Raw genomic sequence first — 19190 nt, forward strand, 5'->3', positions numbered from 1 at the left:
CATCTTGTGGGAGTTAATCCATGTCTCTGAGGTTATGGACAGAGCTCAGATTTATATACACACACACACATATTGATGACAGAAGTAAACATCAACTCTGAGGAGGAAAAAGACAGGACTCGTATACAAATAATGGAAGCAGGTTTTTGTAGCATTTACATTTACCATTTCATTAGTTTGAAATCTATGAGGCATCAGGGTACAGTGTCTTTTTTACAGTGACAGTAACAACATGAGGATAGTTAGGATTGCCAAAGAAGGGCGACAAAGCCTCCAGGTTCAGACTGAGTGATGAATAGTCGACCTTGTTCAGATCCTGACACGTTTACACAGTCACTTGTGTCCCTCTGCACTACTTTCCCTACTCAACAGTCAATCCAGAATGTGACTGTTGTATCTTGCATTAGATGTAAATTAAATAATTTGAGACAAGTGGTTCTACATGTCCCATTTTGTTTAAACCCTCACTTTCTGGTGTATGAATACCTCTTTTACACTTTATCACTCCGTGATTCAGGCTCTCAGCTAGAAGTTAAGTCTCAAGGCCAAAAGTAAAGGGTTAGGGTTAGGGTAATTATTATCCTAATAATTACGTTGTGATGGAAAAAAATGTATTAATTGAAAGGCTATTTACAACTTGTTAACCAAAAGCTGTGTATTTACTCATCCAGAGAGTGAACCAAAGCAAACGTGTGGGCTGTAAGACCAAAACAAGGAACTGAAAGATCCAAAATCTTCTTGTAGCAATAACTACAATAATCTGGTTCATGGAGCTTGTGTGAGCTTTAAATAATCATGTAAGCAGTGACATGCCTGACCAAATTATTATCTTTATAAAGAATATACACATAACCAGGGCAAACAAGTTGTACAGATGCTAATCTTAGCTGAGCTCGACTGCGGACAAAAATCCCTTGTATCCTCCCCCGACCTGCTGCCATCAGTGTTGGGGGAGTTATTTTTAAAGTGTATTTAACTACAGATACAGAGCACATGGCCTTAAAGGATATTTGTAAAAGTTCGTCAATATTGGGTGTGCTATACCTGATGGCCCTCAACTTCAGTTTCTCTGATGGTGAAAGACTGGAGTTTTTCCTTGAGCTTTTATTTCCAAAACATTATATGATAAAGCTGAAAATGGTTGTTTGAAAGTTGACAGACATTTAGATAGGTGGTATCTACATTATTCGACTGAAATAATTGGTTCAAATATCATACAATTGTAACTTAGACTAAACAGTTACTACACATGATATGATTTTCAATAAATTGTCTCAAAAAGCCGGCAGTGGTATTAATCATGGTTTTATTTCCCAACGTAATTTTCCAGTGTCTTGGCAACATTGGCAGTGTCACTTTTCACCACAATTGGAAAACTGGAAATTGTATCCAGGATCCTGTTCTTGCAGACGCACAACAGTAAGGTGTTGATGTCTGTGTTGGCTTAAGGTGATGTTTAGTCAGCACTCTGGAAAGTCAAACCTGAACCTTCTCCAAGACTGGATTTCAGGAGGACGAAAAAGGTAAGACTGACATCAAGTTCATATCTTTCTGCCAAGTTCATGGATGAAATGAACTTGGAAGTGTGTGGGGGAAATAAGTAGAAAAAAAGAGAAAACAGAATAAGCCAATATATGCTTATATGAAGTTATTTGTTTCTATTATTTCCCTCGTACAAACATAACTTCAAAATGTTCTACAACCTACAAAGTTACTTGGGGTCATCTGAACACCATGTAACTTTTGTCAAGAATATGTGAACCTATACGCCGGTGAGATGAGAACCAGGGGACCCATCTTATCTGCCATTCACCGTTCATTAACAAAATATACAGAGCAGCCATGGAGGAAACCAACAAGCATTGATTCAGAGTTGTGTCTTTGTCCACCTGAAGAATGAGAGTCCATTAATGAGTCTCTTTTCAGTCTCCTGAGAAAATCATGAGGCTCTGTAGCTATTAAATGCTCCACTATGTTCACCAGTTGCCTCCTGTTTGAAACGGTGTAATCCGTGACTTTGAGCTCAACGGCTCCTGTAGCCAGGTGCGCTTTGCATTCTGGGATGCTGCTGCATAGTAATAGCAACACAGGACCTTTTTTCCTTCGTTAACCTACTTGCTCCTGGAGCAAGACCAATTGTGAGTCAGTCTGAGCTGATCCAGAGCCAGAAATTAAGCCAGAATTTCCCGGTTGACAACACTGCCATCTTGCCGTCCTTTGAAATCAGCAAAATAAGCACTTGAGCTTGACCTATGTCCCATCTGGTAACATGGATCAGGAAGAGGATAACTAAATGTTTCGGCTTTACTTTTGGAAGCTGTCACGTAAACCATCTTTATATCGATTCTATGAATTTTACTCAAAGCTATAACTTCTACCATACTGATTTGTCAGAGAAGCTTTAGGTCTGCTGGACCAGAAGGTCAGATCGATGCTCTGGCCCCAAAACGAGCTTCTCGACTGGACATGACCGGCCACATTGTCCCACCCTCTCTCACCCCACCCTCCACCCTCTCCTCAGCTCCAAAGGCTGTGCTTCAGGCGTGAGTCACCATTGGCCAGGGAAACAGTGTGTTTAATGAGTCAACATTTGGTGGCTTGCACTCTCCACGGCACAGAATCGGGACTCTGTTATAAATTTCCATTAAGTTTAACCCCCGACTATAACCTGCCTTAATTATCCAAAGCTTACAAGTCATTTCAGCACAAGTGTGTGTTCCTGTTTGACAAAGGCTGTAGAGCACAAACACAGACAGAGCAGTGTAAGCCAAAAATACCTTAGAGCAGCACTCTAATCTGATTCTGTCTATGGGATTAAAGGTGAAAGTGATCACACTATCAGCATGAGGAGAAGTGTGTGTGTGTGTGTGTGTGTGTGTGTGTGTGTGTGTGTGTGTGTGTGTGTCACAGACATATAAGTGAGAAAATCCTGAGACTGTCTTTTCTTTTCTGTAAATTTGGGCATGAATAAACAATTAGTCCAGAACATGTGTGCAGTGAGGTCGTGCTTGCTGAACTGGGATCATGCTTTTAAATTGACCCAGTGCACTCTGAGCTCAGTGGACTGAATCTGGTTCTCAGAAGAACCTTGAGATTAATATTTATTTTCTGCATCAGTTCTGAGCCGATGTGGAAAATACACCTGGGTACTAGCCAAACCGGTGATGATGCCCAATCCATCTTGTCCGCGAAGGGATGGAAAAATATGCCGAGCTTTGAGAGTTTTGAATGTGGCTTCAACGCACATACTGGGCGACTACCACTTCCTCCTCCTTACACTCAGCTGTCATTGTTCCAAAACCACTCATGCCCTGGAGGGCTTTTAGACAGATGTATGGCTGTGTGAGAAAACAAAGCCAGGAGAGGACATAATCCAGAGCAGTTGCGAGCGAGGAGGAGGTGAGCGAGTCTCTGGCTGTGATGCAGGGATGGCAGCACGAGACTGGGATTATAAACCCTGGATTACACACGCAAGCACACAAAAACACAAATCCAATGTTGGATTTAGCCCAGGGCCCGCTTTCCTTCAATTTGGCCTTGAAACCTCATGTGTTTACCGGCTCAGCATATCATCATTTTAAGTTATTGTCATGCTATACACGCCAAAGGATACAATACACTGTTAACCCGAATGCTCAAATTAATCAACTGGATTGAGTAGTGTAAACTTAAAATCTGTTAAGAAGTTCTCCTTGCTTAAACATATTGAGTACCAAAACGACATTCTAATTTTAGAGTATGTGTAACTAATCATTTTTGATTTACATGAACTATTTTTGTAGATTCTGTAAGTACTACTTAAAATTTAAAATGTGCAGAGACTCATAAATCTACAGTTTCCAAGATTAAGTTTTTATTCCAGCAGCTCTGCTGCAGATCTGCCACCAGCAGCGGACTTGCTGCCAGAGGCCGCCGCGACGCACAGCCTGTCTGCGGCGCATCTGCAGACAGTGTTTCCCGATAGCGAAAGGCGTCGACTGTGAAGAGCACTTAAGAGATCGAAATGTCAATACCGATTTTCAAGTTGGTGCCCTCATATTTACAGAATAAGTATAAGTGAATTTTAAGAAATAAACAGTCCGACGGAACGGTCTAAATGTATCTATTAAATATTAACAAACTACAAAATCGTCTCCACTGGTAGTACCTACACGATTTTACTTTGAAGTTCGAGGTTCATTTCCTGTTCTGACGGTTAAGCTTCCGTTTGAGCGGGCTTAGACCGGAGGTTAATCTCTAGAAGGCGCGCACCGAGTTTTACCCAGAGATAGTGTTCCTCACCGGTACCGACAGAAAACGACAGAGAAGACCTGCAGACCTGTCTTTTGTGCTTCTGGTTCTAAGTCATCAACGCCCAAGGATACAATTGTAAGTATTCAATTTGAAGTTAAGAATGTGAGCCACACATTACACAAATATGACAATTTATATGTATAAAAGTAGTCCTATCTACTAAGCTAGAAAGACTTGTCGGGAACTTACTGAACTTGTGTGATGTAAAGTTTTGATGATACATGGCAGTGTGTTTTTTTTTAGTGTGTTAATCATGTAAACTCTAATTTCAACATCCAGGTAAACCAATCTGTTGGAGCATCCTCATCCTCCTTGACAAATTTAAAACCGAATCTTAGACTACCCCACTGGAATATCTTCTTCTAGTTTTGCTAGGTAAGTTAAGGGGTTAAATGTATGTAACTCATTTTTAGGGGTGCACCGATTTATCGTCGTACATCGGCCGATGTTCATATTTGTGGTAAAACCGCTGGGCACGTGCCGCGGCTGGGGGAGCAGTCGCTCCGTCGCCCTCCTCTCCGCGCCGCCGGAGGCTCAGTGTGCGGCACCGGGAGGTCCTCATCCGGTGGCGCCTCACGGCGTTGCTGGTGCGGGGGCTTTCTTTCTCTTGGACCGCGGGGTGGTGTCCATCGCCGGAGCGGAAGGCGGGCCGTTGGAGGGGACTGTGTACGCGGTCAGCGCCGGCCACTCTGGACGCGTGTCGGGCCCTTCTCGCGGGGGAACCCTGAGAATTGGTGCGGACCAGGGGAATCCGACTGTTTAATTAAAACAAGCATCGCGAAGGGCCACGGTGGGTTTTGACGCGATGTGATTTCTGCCCGACACTAAAAACAGGTCAAACTGAGGAGGGCTTGTTAAGTTATCTTGACTCACGCAGTGTAACTTGACGTAAAAAGTATGAGTGATTTTGACTCCTGGTATGTAGAACATCTTCGGTCTTATGAGCTTTCAGCCACACATTGCCTGTCCATCCACCAACAATCTGATTTCAATGATTCTGTCCCACTCTCTGCATACCAAATAGAAGGATTGCTGCTGTTGACTCCGAAGAGGTTCCTACAAGTGAGACAGAATTGAGAGTACTCATTGGTAAGTAACTATTAATAATACCTTTTTTAAATACAAAAATGTGTGCATCAATCAGTGTATGGTCTGTATTTTGTAAGTGCAATCTTTTAATCCCTCAATGTTTCTTCATTTTTTTTAGTGCAATGGCAGCTGAACCTTCAGAAATGATCCTCCGTGTCATTGAGGCAGACCGTGTTATAAAATTAAAACTCAGCTCCCGGCCTAGCTCTGTTGACCAACTAATCAACATTTTGAAACACAAACTAGAATTGGACAATGACTTTAGCTTACACTATGAAGATCCAGATTTTGATGGGAAACTCCCTTCACTAGTGGACATTAACGAGTTGCCACAAAAAGCTGTTCTGCATATTTCCCTTTCAAATGATTCCAGCTCTGTTGCATCAACTGAAACACTCAGACGTGTCAACACCGGAACGTCTTAGCAGATGGCCTTCAGGTCCTTTTCCGATTCCATCATTTTCATTTGTTGTTGAGGTAATGCTTACAGAAAGCAATAGGGAATTTGATAAAAATGGAACCCCTCTTCGGCTGGCTAGAGACCAAAAGCATGACATTCTTGAGCAACTTGCTTCTACTATATATGGTTTTAAGGCTTACCCAAGTGACAGAGTTAGCTAAGGCAGCTGAAGCTCTTGTGGCCAAACATCCATGTTTAAAGGAAGCAGGATCTGACACTGGATGGAATGGCTGGAAAAACAGCATCAAGTTTAAAATGGGTAACTACAGGACCAAGATGAGAAGGGTCGGCTGTAAAGAGGTCACCGTAAATGCTGGAAAAAGAAGCCGAAGAAACCCTGACAATGAACCTTCACACACTAACATCAAAAGGCCCAAGCGGGCAGAAGTTAACTTTCTGCCAAACTTTCCCCAAGGAGAAGATTCCTCAAGTCTCGAACATTTGAGGGATCTTATTGTTGACGAAGTAAAGAAGACTGAGAGAAACCTTCCTCTCATTAGTAAGATGATGCAGACCACATTCGCCTTGCGGCGACAGACAATAGTGATGTCCTGCCCACCAGTGAAACAGCTCTTGGACCTGTGTGTTCTGCCCCTTATCCTCTTCTTAATTGTAGGTGTTTGCAGAGTTCCAGCGGATAACTAACCAGAACCTGTCTAACACATTCTATGCCGAACTTGATCGCCACACTCCTCGTTTAATGGCTTTATTCCGACAAAAGGCTTCTAGAACTGGAAAGAATGCAGATGCTTTGGCTGAAATTTTCAAAGTCCATGATGAACAGGTAATTATATATATATCACAAATTAACTCTTTATGTAATGCCAGTAATAGGTTCCATGATCAAAATTTGTTCACAACATTCATTTTAATCTCCATAGGTATTACATGATATCCACTCAAGGCGTACCACTGTTCTCCATGCCCTTCCTGTGTATCTGCTTGAAGATACCTCCGGATTTTTCCAAACATGTGTGGTAGGTCTAATTATATAAATATCAGGCCCATTCTATATTTAACATTCATATTTTAATTTTTGTTTATATTTATTTATAAAACAATACTTGTCAAAATTTCTATTGACATGCCAAAGGGTTTTGCTTGCCACCCACTTATTGCCCATGGTGTTTCAGTGGATGTAATTGTAATTATATGATCTCTCTCTCAAATTTTTTCAGGATGGTTTGGATGAGCCAGGTTTTGGGGATGCGTCAGTTGCTCTCCTTACAACAATCAGCGACAATTCAATGAGTCGAGTTCACTACCAACCAGAGAAAATCTCAGTTGTCCTAGAGGGTGAAGTGGTGGCCACCCTCCCGAGACTCGCTGATGCCTTTCTGGTAATGTTCGGCCTTACCTATGCGCTACATCTCAGCTATCCCAAAGGACTGACCAACACCTACGAATTTGCTCAGAAAATTTGACTTGGTCTGGAAGAATGTAAATTGTCACCCAGACTGCAGTCGCTGAAGAATGACTTGATGGGACATGTGTAGAACTGGAAGATCTGAAAAGCAATAATGGAATAATCTGGCTCATTCATTTAAGAGCCTAATCCATAACAAAAATATGTTACTGTCTGTGTTAGCTGTTGTTCAACTATTAATGTTAAAATTGCTGCTCTATAAGCTGTCAAGCACTTGTTGCTACCTCACTGGTTTGCAGCCAGATGGCACAGCGTGTGCATATGCAATTTTTGTGTTTACTTTAATTGTTAACTCTTCTTTTTGATATTGAAATATTTTTGTCCCAGTTTGTGATGAAAATGCAGAGCATGAACGAAAAACATGCTGATGCCTTCTTGGTTACTTTTGGCCTCATCTATGTACCTCACATTTCAGATATTCCAAAGAATTGACCAAGACAATTGAGTGCCTTAAAGAATAGAGGACTCTGGAGTCTCACTGTTAAGAGCCACAACATAAAAATGTAAATTGTCTGTGTTGATTGAACTGTTCTACTGTTGATGTTCAAATTGCTGCTGTACTCTAGGTTTTTAGCCACCTTGCACAAATTACACACTGACTTTGTAATTTTACATTTTAAAATGAAACATTGCCATTTTTACGTAGATGTTGAAGCAGTATTTATGTTTAATTTTGTCCATTCAAGCAAAAATTTCCTCAGTGCTGCTATATTGATCAAGAAAAAAGGAAATGTTATGGTCTTCCTCTCACAGAGCTATGTAGGCTATGCTCATGTCCACAACATCACTGTGACATCACTAATGCAGGAACAACAGATTTAGCAGTTAGGGCGATATGGCACACACTAAGGTATTTATTGTGCAAATTGCCTATATTTACCGGAAATGCAGTGGCAATGTTTCCTTTTAACATTATTGTGAAATGGGTTGTAATAAGAGTTATGATAGATTTAAACCAAAAGTAGCTGCTGCCTTACATGTAGACTAAAAGGTTTACAAAAATGGCCCCAATTGTGCCTTTGCAATTGTTGTTTTTTATGTAAATGTATCTGTTTGTTTTTAAATATTCTTTTTGTTGCAGTCTTTGCAAGACAACCTTTTGGAAGGGTAAAAAAGGCTAACTTTGATGTTTGAAATTGTACAAGTTGGTAGTACTAGTAGTTTTTGGAGTTTCATAAAGTAAATTGTTTTGATTTGCACTAAATGGAAATATTGGAAAATATACTAATAAACATTGATTTTATTGAACACAAAAATACTTGGTGTCTATACTTTAAACTATTCAGTTCAGCTAACTTATTGCATTGAGCAATGTAAATACATTTTTTGGAGTTACCGTTACTGAACATTTGAGGTGGCTTATGGATATTTTTGAGTAACTGTTACTGAAAACATTTGAGTTTGCTTATGGGTATTTTTGAGTAACTGTTACTGAAAACATTTGAGTTTGCTTATGGGTATTTTTAAGTTACTGTTGCTGAAATATTTGATTTTGCTTTATCAGTCATTTTGTTTAACTAATCAAAAAGTACGTGTACCTTCAACTTCAAATATACAAGCTCCCATTAACTCAAACTTTTGAGTATATGAACTCAAAAAAATTGTCGCAATTGATTGCCTCAATTTTTTTGAGTACTGCTTACTTATTCGGGTTTACAGTGTACTACACAGTTAACTGCTGTGGCCAGTTTATTATTATTGGATGTTGTGACGATAGAACCGAATCAGTTTCGGTAATCATAGATGTGCAACCATCAAGTAAATAAAATAATATCATTGTACAATATCAAAATGATTGCCCCTTGGATTAAACTTTCACAACACCTTTTTTTTCCCTTTCCCATTTCCAAGCTTTTAGTTTTCAAACCCAACTGATGCCAAATTGAAATGACATCACTGAAGTCATTGTGGACACAGGTCCCTCTAGAGACTCCTGAAACTCCTCAACCATGCTCAGGATGTAGTGGATAAATTCAGACCCATGAAGAAAACTAGCGATGCATGGGTGTCAGTGGGTCAATATTACCCAAGCAAGCTATGGCCAGACTGGCTTGAGATAAACAAGAGAGGCGGTGGTCTAGTGGCAGAAACTTGGACTATGGGCAGAGAAGGTCCCTGGTTCGTCTCTGGTTCGACTCCACAGAGAGACAACAAAAGCCGAACCTGGATTGATCTGTCCAAAAATCCAAGAGTCTCCCTACCCTGTCTAGTGCCCCTGAGCAAGGCACCTTACTCCCCCATCTGCTCCCTGAACGCCGTACATGGTCGCTCACTGCTCTGTGTGTCCTGCACCAGATGGGTCAAAAGCAGAGATTAAATTTCCCTACCTGCATGAGTGTGCCTTTGCATGTCTGTGCATGTGTTTGGGATGAATAAATGGATCTTAATCTTAAACAAGAAAGAGGTCATCCTTGCTGCCCGTGCTATAATTGATCTCCCTAGATGCTTACCGAAAAAAAGGAGACTGGAAAACTTCAAAAAGGTACGCATAATTTCTTCCCACTTTCCTTCTCGAGTATATTGCGAAGAACAATGTTCTTTTTTTTAAATAATATTATTCAAAGAGAATGGGCAGGGTTGCAGTCTCTCGGCAAACAGCTGGCACGTGTGGACAACTCATGCCATCCTCACAACAGAAGAGTTTACATATTTAGAAAAAAATGAGGAAGGTGAAGATCGATTAAGGCTTTAAGAGCTAAAAAAGCAATTAGCAACAGAATAACATATTTGTTGGCTGTGGAGGGATAGATCAAATCAGTCAATATTCTCGTGTTCTTGTTCAGGTTTGTCAGAAAAACACAAAAGCTGAGTCTCAGACAGCGGAGTCCAAAGGTCTTGAGAAGGTGCTCTCAAACTTGGAACTTGTTTCATTACAGAATAAATCTCCTCATGCTTCAGACAGTCCCTCAGTGACAATTACATTTTAATGGACTTGTTCCCTTCGCAAAGTCCCCCTCTAATAACTCCGCTGTTGAACAGGTTGTCACCTGCAGCAGCAATTCGCATTTGATAAACTGCAACTTTGACTCGAACTTAGAAGAATGGGGCTGTAGCAGGGGTTCTGACAAACACCGCCATTAACATCATGTGCACGGACACACATAAAAATAAGAAACCTTTTTTTTCCCCTTCTTGTAGCTCATTGAGTCAATTTATAGATGTTAGTCACCCCAAGTGGAGGCGTTAAATCCTGATTGCAATGTGACACAACCTCAATTATCTTCCACTGCAGCAACGGATCATTCCCAGAGTCAAACCTGACAGAACAGACGGAAAGGAAAACGCTGTAGTTTATACGGGAACATGTCCACTGGCATGTGTATATTTTTGAATAATAAGCTTTTCCCTTGGCTTCAACCCTCAATGGTATATGTAACAGTTTTTAACCCGATTCTAAACACTTACGTAAAAAAGCAACAGCTGTGGAATGAGGCCACAGGCATGTAAATCAAGCTTTGACACTATTATTTCACAGGGTTGTTATATATTTTTGCATATTCCTCCTCATTTAAAAAAGGTAAGATGCGTGTCAGTGTCGATGCTCTGTGTCCCTTCCTTCGTTTTCAGATCATTTCAAAGCCAGTGACTAAAAACCTATGACCACAGGTGACAGACGGCATTGAGGAGCCTAACCAAGATACCCAATGCGACACTCACAAGACGTTTAAAGCAAGAAAAAATGGGAAACTGTCTGCACCATGTCCAACATCCTTAACCTGACCAGCCTGATTTGGAAAATCCAGTGAGATTCATGTCACACTTGATGACCTTTCGGTTCTTTGTGCTTAGAAGAAGCAAGACTGCGACCCAGGGCTGCTTTGCACATCATTTAAATACTCTGCTCTGATTGGCAATTATTGTTCACTTCATTTCCATGATCTCCTTTTTCTTATTCCAGTCCTGGGAGCCGGCCAAGGTTATATTATTGACTGTTACAAATGGTTTTCTCTGGCCAATAATGAGACTGAATTGTTTTGTTACACTTCTTTCAGTCAGCTGGACATGGCGGTCAGGTTATCTCTTTTCAGCTTGGGGGGTGTTTTGTTTTTCACTCTAGATCCTGAGACAAATTGTGATTGGTGAATATTGGCTATAAAAATAAAATGTGATTGATTGATTGACTCAAACCCTGACGTTGTCAAACTGTGCACGGAGGGAGAGAATGGTGCCAACATTTACCCAACTCACCAGGTCAAATCTGAACATGTGACAAATATTTTAGATTCTGTGCGAGTTACACTTTCCGAAGATATTACACAATGGATGCCTATTGTGTAATATAACATCCATTGTCACAGAAAAATAAATGCTGGTATCCAATGGCTTATGCAGATCCATGTCTACATGACAAGCAGAAACTGCTAATACATGTAAAGGTGTGGGACCAGCTTCCAAATAATGAATAAGAACACTGACTATGCACCACTTCATTCCCACAATGTATGGCGTATTCAATCTTCAGACATCATTGTTAACTGTTTCAACTCAAGGAATTTCAGGTATTTTTCTTTCCTGTAAGTCAACTTACAACTATCCTGTATAGCGGCATCAACATCATCAGACACTGCCGTTATATTTAAAAAAAATTAAGAGCACAACCATGCTAGATTTGAATACAGATATCAATCTCAATTATTTCTATGAAGGTATATTTACCTGGAGTCATAGTTTATAATTTATTACTAGATTGTGCTGCAGCACAATCTAGTAATAAATTATATTTATTATATATATATCTGTTAAACAACAAAATCAGCCGACAAAATCAGCTAAACAATATTTCAATGACACTGAATTTCTTGACAAAAAAAAGAAGAAAAATAAACTGTGTTAATATTCTAAAATAAAAACTGATTAACTTATATCCTCTGCTTAAAACTTTGCTGGGTTGAAACACTAATATACTCAAACAGTTTTAGGAATGTGTTCCAGTAGTAACCACAGTAGAATTGCCAGTGGAATCCCTGAGTTCAACTGGAACTACCGTGTAAGCCTGCTCTTCTTCCGCCCAGCGCCGCCGTGCAAAGTGATCATCTGTTGGTGGGGGATTTCCACTGGTCTCAAAATACAGACCGGCGACAATATTTTGAGTGAAGTAAAGGGAGTAAAGAATGTTCTGGAGTCAACCTTTAGAAGATAAAAAATAGAGGCTGAAATTGGTGCAGCCAGAAGAGAAGAGAAACGAGAAATAGGTGGGATGAAAGAGGGATTGTGTTTTAAACCGTGCCAAAGTCAGCATGACAGGAAATGGGTTAACATTTTATGGCTTGGTGAGTGATGTGTGAACGAGAGCTTACAACGATGACATTTACAGCAAATTAGGCCATATTATTTTTTATTGCTGCCGATTATAGATCAGTTAATGTTCTAGTGTTAGTGGTGCGGTCATACAGAAACACTAGCTGAAGCACATATTTCGACTCTAAGCTCAGGATAAGAAAAGGTGACTCATGTGTTATCTTGCTGAAACTGGCAGAACACCAGCTCTGACATAAGGTGGAAATGGACAAGTAGTCTCCAAGAGTGTTCCTGTTCCCACTGCTACATGTTGACCTCACGACCGTATACAGTCCGAGACATGTTCAATGAACAAGAAGAAGGTCAAAGTGATTCTAATGTATACAATTAGAAATGTGTCCTCCACTCCATTACCGTTATTATTATTATTATTATTATTATTATTATTATTATTATTATTATTATTATTATTATTATTATTATAGGCATTATTATTAAGAAGTCCATTCTACAAAAGTTAACACAACAAGTGCACACAAAATCTTTAACACAAAAGATGACGGCTGTATAACCATGTCGCGTTCCTGCCGTATAAACGTGTATATGTATATTTATTCTGTTGCTTTGTTTGCCTCTGTTCTCTTTCAGACATCAACTTGCCTGGGACTGCAGATGAAAATTGGTCTTAGAGACAAAAGTTTCTAAATGCCAGGCATTAAGTGCTTTAAGCCTAGTGTTGGGTCAAAGCAGTCAAGCTTTTTAAGTGATTTTAAATCTTGTAGTTTTATACGTCTGAATATATATGCTGGTTACCATTGAACTTAAACCAAAAATGTAAACTTCATGGCAGTTTTAGAGGAAAAGTCAGGGGATCACCAAAGCAGAGATATTCAGTGTGAAACAAATTAGAGGCTGACGGACACTGCCAGCGACAGATTTAACACATAACACATGTATTGTGTTACTAAATTTAAAAAAAAAAAAATAATAATAATGTTCCAGCCGTATCTGTCAGGCTCAATAGGATTTTGCTGGAACAGACCTAAACTGACTCCCTCTAGCACAATCACAGGAACTTTGCTTCCAGTAGCTCTCGCCCCCACACTGATCATTTTTCCAGGGCTGATGTCGCTTCTTCTCTCCACAAGGCCGAAACGCTTTTTGTCCACTCACTCCATATTTACTCACCTTCTCTGTGTTCTTTTAACCTGGCACGTCATGGCCATTTTTCTTATAAAGGAAACCTTGCATATACAGAAAACATTGTCAACCTCTGTCCACATGGGTTCTATTCACTTCCTGTTTCCTCTTGGCCCATCTAACGACCATAATTTTCCAGCTCTACTTCAAATTCACTTCTTTCAAAAAGGAAACCTTATTCCTGACCTAAGGTTAACATCCGAGTGCTAAGGATGTTTTTGTTCCAGAGAAAGCCAGAACAAAGAGATTTTGGCCCCGTTCTTGTTGGATGCAGACTTTACACAGCAAAAAACACCCACCTTGATCTCCTCTTCCACATTAGATTTCTATTTTCTTATTATGTTTATCCCAGATATTCAACATTCATCGACCTTGATGTCAAACTGATTCATTTTCAAGCCCCTCCACCTTGAGGACATCGTTGACAAGATTATTTCGACAATGCTAAGAATCAAAGCACCACCTGCCCAGATGGGATTCAACATTAAGGTGATATTCATTAGGTGGTCCTCCAACCAGAAGGTCAATTTGAATGCACTAATTCGAAGTTGCTTTGGCTAAACATGTCACACAATAAATAATGCAAAAAAGATGTTAAATGTTTAAACTTATTTTATATTATAATAAACATTAGGTTATGTTTGTGTGATGTTTTTATTAATGGTTATTTAAAATAAAATGTATGGTTAAGCTGTACAAATATCCAACATCAATTGCATTTCTTTAATATGATGATTATAGTAGTCATTGAAATTGTTTTCCTTTTACTATAACTAGTTACTCCCAAATGTTGGTATCAGCCAACAAACATCTGTTTCGGTCCGGTACTACTTTTAATGTGGCATCATTTGTTGGCGCTAGAATGAATCTGACAGGCGCAACCATCAAGAGAGCAGCTGTTCTGTGGATGTGGGTGATCAAAGGAGTCCGGTCGGATGGATTAGAGCTGACAGAAAGGCTAAGATAAAAATATAATTTTTTATTCCAACATTTATCACAAAAAAAAACTGTGATCTGATCTAATTGTTAATTGGCTTCTGACAGTGTTAACAAAACATTTGTTTTTGTTTTAACCCTTTCACACTTGAAGATGTGAAAGCAACTGCAGTCAATTATAGAAAAACCAAAACAGATTCTTGTCACATACAAACATATGTGTGTGAAACACATTAAGAGATGTCCAAAAATTCAACTGATCTTCTCTAAATTGGCAGAAATACAACTGGATAAAGCCACTGGGGAAAGGGCAGCTATGTGACAGTGAAGAGGGCGTTACCCCTTTTTTCCAAAAGTCTACCTTCAGCCCTTTTCTTTGGCAGAAAACAAGCTGTTGTTGCCTTTAAAAACATGACTCAAATCAACTCCAGAGAGTGATGCAATTTCTGATTTCATACACCAAGCACGAGAGAAGAGAAAACATATTGAAAGGAGGGACGGTGACGGCGGGGAGAGACAAAACAAGACTTTTGCCAAGAGTTTCCCTGGAGGGCCTAATGCCTTCTGGCAGCTTTTCACCTCTGCTGTCGGTGCAAAATATGTGTGGGCTGTCCAAGCATTGGGGAGTCTATTATTTACACAGTCTGGTTAGCGTCATGAGGAAACTTCAACAAACTCTATTGCTTATGCGGTTAATTACTACAGGAGAATCCCTCAAGGGGCCTTTTAACAACATAGGATGCTCTGTGGACTTTATAAACTGTGTGCCATCTCAAGGTGGTTCACGCTGTAAACAGTGAGTTTCAATGATTGGTAAAGTCTTTCTGCTTTGGGGATGCTGCTAACATAGAGAACGTGGTCTATGTAGACATTTAAAAAATGTTATGCCTTATTTCCATTCCAACAACATTTTTAAGTATGTCCTTTTTTTTTTTTTACCTAAATGGCATATCCTGCAGCAGGAGAAAATTCTAATCACCTGTACACTTTTGTAGTAGAGCAATATCACATTGATACATTATTCAAATCATGAAGGGTGTTTTGAAGGTCCATGTCAGGAGTGCTGGGACTACATCTCCCACAGGTCAACACATTCCAGCTGTACCCATATCTGCTCCAACAGCAAGTAATGAGCAGAAAGATTCAATTCAGAGATCAGCCCCATGTAGAATAATGACCCTCCCATTGCTATTCAAGATGCAGAGATAAGAAACGGACAGCGAATGAATGAAGGGATTGCTCTTTTTCAGAGAGCCCAAGAGCTTCAGAGGGACAGAGATGGACTGACCTTGGAGTCTCAGCGCTACTGGAAGGGTTTATTAAGGCAGAAAAGAGCAACACTGTTAGATGTCATCTCTCGATTGGAGAACCCAGTCTCTGTCTGACAGACAAAGAAGCCCTAATTAAGCAGGCAGCAGGTCCCTCAAGTGGCTGGCCTACTTGGCTAAATGAGGATTTAGAATAATGCCCAGGGGGAATACTCCAATTCATTCCCATGTTTCAAAGAAACCAGGAGAGACAGCACCTGAGTGGATGACACCGATGAAAAACAAGCAGTAAGGGTCATCCAGCTTAACTCAAGTAGGTATGACTGAAAGACTACATGAAGTAAAATTTATTTTTACACTTTTCAAATAACATATACATAGCGCTTTTTTCTTTTTACAAATCTGCACAGCCGCCAGGGGCACATCAGGGTTCAGCGAGCTGGAAAACCAATTGAACCACCAACCTTATGGCTAGTAGATGACCTGCTATCGCTCATGAGCCACAGCTGGCCACTGTTGCTGACTCACATCCTAGCCTCGATGCCCTAAGCTAAAACAACGTCTCAGTCTTTCCCTGATATCAAGCAGGAAGACTTACATCATCTGCAAAAATCATAGATCCAATCCTGAAGCCACCTGACACACTACAAACATCAACTTGAGAATGTGGAAGAGGTGAAGGTTTGACCCTGGCAGAGCCCAACACCCACAATACTTGCTGTTAGGAATAGGGAGAATATTGTGATTGGTTAGACGAGACTAAGTTTATGATTTGCCATTATCAAACCAAACCAAAAATCGTCATGAGCCAAATGTTCCAGAGGTGTCATCCAAGTTTTTAGCCTAAATGTCGGCTGAAGTGGGTGAAAGTGCCAGCCGAATGCGATCGTCAGAAATGTCCCTGAGCAACAGAGTGGGCAAAGGTTCTGGGATTAAAGCCATGACATACCGATGACATACTCAAAAGCAGTGGGTGGTCAAAATGAGTCATTGCCAGCCACCTTAAAACATGAAAAGAACAAAAAAGGAAGGTGACCACAAAAACATGGCAAGGGGAAAGGAAGACCCTCCTCTAAAAGCATCAAGTGTTATTAAAGCAGGAGGATGATTGACAAAGGAACACTTGCATGACAGACTTTACTTTTGATTTATTTCAAGAAGAATCCCAGTTGATTATATTTATAATCCTCTTCAAAGAATTGTTTAGCCTGACGTTGTCAGACTCACAATTCTAGTCAGAATGTGAGTCTGAGACCGCTCCATTGGGCTGTGATAATGGGCGTGTTTCAACTGACCAGGAAATAAAATTCCTCTTCCCTCAATTGGATAGACCTACAAGCAATCAGAGCAACGTAGTATGTGACATATGTTAAGCAACGCATTGTGAGTTATTTACTAACGCCGGGTTCACACTGGACGCTGAAGTGATGCCTAAGCGACGCTGAAGCGCAGCGCCAAGCCTAAATAACAGCTGGCTCCCATCCAATCCCATGTTAAAACTTTGTGCGGGTCACACCAGAGGCTGAAGCACCGCGCTGCACCAAGGCTGCCTCGCGCCATGCAGCGATCGAGTCTATTTTTTGCGCTTAACGCGAGTGTATCGCACCAGGAAACACACTGAAAAATGATTTTAAACGATATTGATGACATATTTTATATGATATAAATGATCAAATATGCATCCCATACTTTGAAGTCCCCTTCTGTTGTCCTGGAGTTTTAATTTGACCAATGACATTATTAAATGTCCCCTCTGCCCATCCACTACAGCCACATAAGCAGTGATACAGATAAAAAGAGAGAGAGAGGGGGCTACGTATTCTCCACATAGGCTTGAGTGGAGAATACGTAATTTACCCTCGACACCAGACATTTATCGGAGCAAACAGTGAAGTTCTTCAACATGGATGACATTAAATTAATAATTGAAGTGGGGAAGTACAGTGAGTTGTATGATCCTCGGAACAAGTTGTATAAAGACAACACCAAGAAAGACAAATGTTGGGACGCTGTTGCTTAATGTTGGAGCATAATTTCTCCCCAACGGAGCGACTCCAGACCGAACTTCCCAACCTCAAATGTTGTGGGCGGGGCCAAGTTCGTCTGGCATCCAGGCTAAGAATTGTTGCTTGTTACCTTGTAATTTTGTCAATATGGAAAATGTCTGTGCATATACAATCATTTGAAATCAAAGAATATCAACATCAGCCCTCAAATATTTCAAAGCTTTCAAGCTAATTTACGAAAAAGGAAAGAAATCAGACGGACAGAAAAATGACCCCTCTTTCTTTTTTTTCTCCAGGTGGATTTATAAAAACACAAAAGCTCGACTTCGGATAAACTGAGCCACTAATCCACAGAAATCCATCCGGTGTTATTATCCCAGAAGAGTAGAGACAATGAAGCTTATCGTTATTGATGAGGTGCCTCCAGTGGGCTCTGATTAAGTGAGGGATAGGAGGCAAATCAGCTTAGCGCCTGCCAATGTATTTCATCAAACAGTCGATACCTGCCATCTGCTGCCTGCCAAGTGAGCAATAACAAAATAAATCTGAAAAATTGTGCCCTACTGACTCTAAAAATTATGGAGGGCATGTCACAAAATGGTTTTGTATTAGATTACTTAAATCCCCAATTGAAAGAATATGATTTCATTTGGTTGGGTTCATTTTTCAGCTTGCACTCTCATGCATGCCATTCTGTGGCAAGTGCTTATCTTACATATTTCATGCTGTTGATTTCCCCTGACTTGTTGTTCTCCATTCCTTCATTCTTTCAATTATTCATCTCCTCTTCATCCTAAATACAGTTGGATAGAGTGTGAAGGTGAAATCAGACTAATTACCGTTTAAAAAAAAAGAGAGATAGAATAATAAGCCTGTCTTTTGCCAGTTGATTGATGGGTAAATTATGCAGACTGCGATGAAAATACCTTTTGCTGAGGACTGGGGAGTCCTCCACCCCGCTGACAGTTGCTCTATTGCATGGCAGCCTGATTTCTGTTTTTCATGCTCCCTCGTGTCGTTCTAATGAGATATTTTTAGAACACTGTGAGCAGCTGTGCATCAGTTACAAGAACAGGGAGTCTGGGGTGAATGATTACAAATATGCAAACATATACGAACGCTGCTGCCATAAGGCTATGCTTGGTTTTCCCTCTGGACATCTCACACTATGCCATTTCTCTTCATCGTTATTGTACATGGATGAGAAACCCCACAAGCTGACAGTAGAAAGTAAGAAAGCTCTAAAGCCTCTGGTCTCCGCTGAATCGGTCACA

General features: G+C 40.4%; 1 protein-coding gene and 1 long non-coding RNA gene across 15 annotated transcripts in view; one reads left to right on the forward strand and one right to left on the reverse strand.

The window, feature by feature from the left end:
- Positions 1 to 19190, reverse strand: part of LOC133949946 (calcium/calmodulin-dependent protein kinase type II delta chain) — an 84005-nt gene that overhangs the window by 54327 nt on the left and 10488 nt on the right. The window lies entirely within an intron of this gene.
- Positions 6164 to 7918, forward strand: LOC133949558 (uncharacterized). Its single transcript, XR_009920156.1, has 3 exons — positions 6164 to 6626; positions 6724 to 6819; positions 7021 to 7918. It is a non-coding gene; the product is annotated as an uncharacterized LOC133949558 (long non-coding RNA).

The sequence above is a fragment of the Platichthys flesus genome, chromosome 24 (genome assembly GCF_949316205.1).
Source record: "Platichthys flesus chromosome 24, fPlaFle2.1, whole genome shotgun sequence".
Taxonomy (NCBI): Eukaryota; Metazoa; Chordata; class Actinopteri; order Pleuronectiformes; family Pleuronectidae; genus Platichthys; species Platichthys flesus.